General features: G+C 34.8%; 1 non-coding gene across 1 annotated transcript; it reads right to left on the reverse strand.

Moving 5' to 3' along the window:
• Window positions 1–4,724: 4,724 nt before the first annotated feature.
• Window positions 4,725–4,832, reverse strand: LOC112752451 (small nucleolar RNA R71). The gene has a single exon (XR_003176887.1). It is a non-coding gene; the product is annotated as a small nucleolar RNA R71 (small nucleolar RNA).
• Window positions 4,833–5,121: the final 289 nt, after the last annotated feature.

Consider the following 5,121-nt stretch of genomic DNA (forward strand, 5'->3'; position numbering starts at 1 on the left):
CCAAAAGGCATAATCATAAATCAAACATCATTAGATGATTTTTAATTCATACATGATCCAAAAGTCATAATCCAAGTCATAATTGAAATGTCATAATCCAAAAACAAAGCATCAAAGTAACATTTTTCAATAATACGTCTTAACATATAATTCTTAATATACGTCTTAACATATCAAGTAAGGTCATGCTTCCTTATTGCTTGCTCCAGAAGACCTACTTCCTAACTCTTTTGGTGATGGAATCTCACTCTCCTGATCCAATCCCTACAACAAAAATATAACTCTTATGAGCACAAGAAATGCAAGGAAATGGCATATATTGATATACATTTATCATGTCTAATTACATAGCATTGATACAATAATGAAACCAATTTAAAATTATAGAGCCAACTAACCACTTGAAAACATTTAAAATACAAGGCCAGTCCAATCATTCAGAAATTCAGTCTTTAATTGATGCTCTAAATCTCTAATACATAAAGTAAGGTTACATTTGTAAAACAATCCATTATGCTTACTTTTCACGGGGAGAAATGATGAGCGGATAATTTATACGCTTTTTGGCATTGTTTTTAGTATATTTTTAGTAGAATCTAGTTACTTTTAGGGATGTTTTTAATAGATTTTATGTTAAATTCACATTTCTGGACTTTACGATGAGTTTGTGTGTTTTTCTGTGATTTCAGGTATTTTCTGGCTGAAATTAAGGGACTTGAGCAAAAATCAGATTCAGAGGTTGAAGAAGGACTGCTGATGCTGTTGGATTCTGACCTCCCTTCACTCAAAGTGGATTTTCTGGAGCTACAGAACTCGAAATGGCACGCTTCCAATTGCGTTGGAAAGTAGACATCCAGGGCTTTCCAGAAATATATAATAGTCCATACTTTGGCCAAGAATTGATGACGTAAACTGGCGTTCAACGCCAGCTTTCTACCCAAATCTGGCGTCCAGCGCCAGAAAAGGATCCAAAACCAGAGTTGAACGCCCAAACTGGCACAAAAACTGGCGTTCAACTCCACAATTGGCCTCTGCACGTGCAACACTTAAGCTCAGCCCAAACACACACCAAGTGGGCCCCGGAAGTGGATTTATACATCAAATACTTACTCATGTAAACCCTAGTAGCTAGTTTATTATAAATAGGACCTCTTACTATTGTATTAGGCATCTTTGGACGTCTGGTTCTTAGATCAGAGGGGCTGGCCATCTCGGCCATGCCTGGACCTTCACTTATGTATTTTTAACGGTAGAGTTTCTACACTCCATAGATTAAGGTGTGGAGCTCTGCTGTTCCTCAAAGATTAATGCAAAGTACTACTGTTTTCTATTCAATTCTTCTTATTTCGTTTCTAAGATATCCATTCGTACCCAAGAACGTGATGAAGGTGATGATTATGTGTGACGCTCATCATCCTTCTCCCTTATGAACGCGTGCCTGACAAACACTTCCGTTCTACATGAATTAAGCTAGAATGAATATCTCTTAGATCTCCTAACCAGAATCTTCGTGGCGTAAGCTAGAATGATGGCGGCATTCAAGAGAATCCGGAAGGTCTAAACCTTGTCTGTGGTATTCCGAGTAGGATTCAATGCTTGAATGACTGTGACGAGCTCCTAACTCGCGATTGCAGGGCGTTAGTGACAGACGCAAAAGGATAGTAAATCCTATTCCAGCATGATCGAGAACCGACAGATGAATAGCCGTGCCGTGACAGGGTGCGTGAGCATATTATTCACTGAGAGGATAAGATGAAGCCATTGACAAGGGTGATGCCTCCAGACGATTAGCCGTGCCGTGACAGGGCATTGGATCATTTTCCCGAGAGATGACCGAAAGTAGCCATTGACAGTGGTGATGTATCACATAAAGCCAGTCATGGAAAGGAGTAAGACTGATTGGATGAAGATAGCAGGAAAGCAGAGGTTCAGAGGAACGAAAAGCATCTCCATTCGCTTATCTGAAATTCCTACCAATGAATTACATAAGTATCTCTATCCCTATTTTATTATATAATATTCGAAAACACCATTATCACTTTATATCTGCCTGACTGAGATTTACAAGGTGACCATAGCTTGCTTCATACCAACAATCTCCGTGGGATTCGACCCTTACTCACATAAGGTATTACTTGGACGACCCAGTGCACTTGCTGGTTAGTTGTATCGAAGTTGTGACAATTATGAATTAAGATCAGAGCACCAAGCTTTGGAGCCATTACCAGGATTTGTTCGAGCCTGGAGATCACAATTTCGTGCACCAAGTTTTTGGCGCCGTTGCCGGGGATTGTTCGAGTTTGGACAACTGACGGTTCATCTTGTTGCTCAGATTAGGTAATTTTCTTTTTATTTTATTTTCAAAAATTTTTCAAAAATATTTCTAAAATTTTCTCATCTGTTTTCGAAAAAAAAAATAATAACAATATTTTCAAAAAAAAAATATGTTTTCAAAAATAAATTATTCTATGGTTTCAGAATTTTTAAGAATGAATTCTAGCGTTTCATGAAGCATGTTGAAGCCTGGCTGGCTGTAAAGCCATGTCTCAATCCTTATACCCAAGAGAAGAGCTTCTTTATCTTTCTTAGCCAATTGGCTGTTGAATGTAAGGAATGTCAGGCGTGTCATGTCTGAGTTACATACTAAAGCTTGGCTGGCTATTGAGCCATGCCTGACCTTTTGATTGGAGCTTTAGAGCATAAGATTCCTGGAATTCATATTGAAAATTTTGGAATCCTTATTTTTCTTTTCCAAAATAGTTTTTCGAAAATATAAAATAAAAATCCAAAAAAAAAAAAATTAGAAAATCATAAAAATCAAAAATATTTTTGTGTTTCCTGTTTGAGTCTTGAGTCATGTTATAAGTTTGGTGTCACTTGCATATGCATCTTGCATTTTTCGAAAATTTCATGCATTCATAGTGCTCTTCATGATCTTCAAGTTGTTCTTGGTAAGTCTTCTTGTTTGATCTTGATGATTTTTTGTTTTGTGTCTTTTCATGTTTATCATATGCATTCTTGAATTCTTAGTGCGTAAGCATTGAAGAATTCTAAGTTTGGTGTCTTGCATGTTTTCTTTGCATTAAAAATTTTTCAAAAATATGTTCTTGATGTTCATCTTGACATTCAAAGTGTTCTTGGTGTTCATCTTGACATTCATAGTATTCTTGCATGCATCACATGTTTTGATCTAAAAATTTCATGCATTGCATAATTTTCATGTTTTTCATAAAAATTTTAAAAATAAAAAAATATCTTTCCTTTTTTTTCTCTCATCAAATTCGAAAATTTGGATTGACTTTTTCAAAATTTTTTAAAATCAAATTGTTTCTTATGAGTCAAATCAAATTTTCAATTTGAAAATCTTATCTTTTTCAAAATCTTTTTCAAAATTCAAAATCTTTTTCAAAATTCATGATTATTTTCGAAAATTCCAAAAAAATAATTTTCAAAAACCTTTTTCTTATTTTATATCATAATTTTCGAAAATAACATAATCAATTAAAGTTTTGATTCAAAAATTTGAAGTTTGTTACTTGCTTGTTAAGAAAGATTCAAACTTTAAGTTCTAGAATCATATCTTGTGATTTCTTATGAATCAAGTCATTAATTGTGATTTTAAAAATCAAATCTTTTTCAAAAACTAATTTCTATCATATCTTTTCAAAAAAATATCTTCTTATCTTATCTTTTTCAAAATTTGATTTCAAAATATCTTCTCTAACTTCCCAACTTCTTATCTTTTCAAATTTGTTTCAACTAACTAACTAACTTTTTGTTTGTTTCTTAACTTTTTCAAAACTACCTAACTAACTCTCTCTCTCTAATTTTCGAAAATATCTTCCCTCTTTTTCAAAAATTTCCTTTTTATTAACTAATTATTTTTATTTTTTATTTAAAAAAAAAATTTTCGAAAAAAATACTAACCTTTTTCAAAAACTATTTTCAAAAATCACTAACTCTTTTTCAAAAATTGTTTTCGAAAATTCACTTCCCCCTCTCATCTTCTTCTATTTGTTTATTGATATACTAACATCTTTCCTTCAACTCTCCAAAAATCCGAACCCCCTCTCTCTCTGAGTTCAGATTTTCTTCCCTTCTTTTCTTCTACTAACACAAGGATCCCTATACTGTGGTATAAAGGATCCATATTATTATTACTATTTTTTCTGTGCCATCTTCTTTGTCATATGAGCAGGAGCAAGGACAAGAACATTCTTGTTAAAGCAGATCCAGAACCTGAAAGGACTCTGAAGAAAAAATTAAGAGAAGCTAAAATACAACAATCCAGAGATAACCTTTCAGAAATTTTCGAATAGGAAAAGGAGATGGCAGCCGAAAATAATAATAATATAAGGAAGATGCTTGGTGACTTCACTGCACCTAATTCCAATTTACATGGAAGAAGCATCTCCATTCCTGCCATTGGAGCAAACAACTTTGAGCTGAAACCTCAATTAGTTTCTCTGATGCAGCGGAACTGCAAGTTTCATGGACTTCCATCTGAAGATCCTTTTCAGTTCTTAACTGAATTCTTGCAAATATGTGATACTGTTAAGACTAATGGAGTAGATCCTGAAGTCTACAGGCTCATGCTTTTCCCTTTTGCTGTAAGAGACAGAGCTAGATTATGGTTGGATTCTCAACCCAAAGACAGCCTGAACTCTTGGGATAAGCTGGTCACGGCTTTCTTAGCCAAGTACTTTCCTCCTCAAAAGCTGAGCAAGCTTAGAGCTGATGTTCAAACCTTCAGACAGAAAGAAGGTGAATCCCTCTATGAAGCTTGGGAAAGATACAAACAGTTGACCAAAAAGTGTCCTTCTGACATGCTTTCAGAATGGACCATCCTGGATATATTCTATGATGGTTTATCTGAGCTATCAAAAATGTCACTGGACACTTCTGCAGGTGGATCCATTCACCTAAAGAAAATGCCTGCAGAAGCTCAAGAACTCATTGACATGGTTGCTAATAACCAGTTCATGTACACTTCTGAAAGGAATCATGTGAGTAATGGGACGCCTATGAAGAAGGGAGTTCTTGAAGTTGATACTCCGAATGCCATATTGGCTCAGAACAAAATATTGACTCAGCAAGTCAATATGATTTCTCAGAGTCTGC

This window comes from Arachis hypogaea, chromosome 15, assembly GCF_003086295.3.
Source record: "Arachis hypogaea cultivar Tifrunner chromosome 15, arahy.Tifrunner.gnm2.J5K5, whole genome shotgun sequence".
Taxonomy (NCBI): domain Eukaryota; kingdom Viridiplantae; phylum Streptophyta; class Magnoliopsida; order Fabales; family Fabaceae; genus Arachis; species Arachis hypogaea.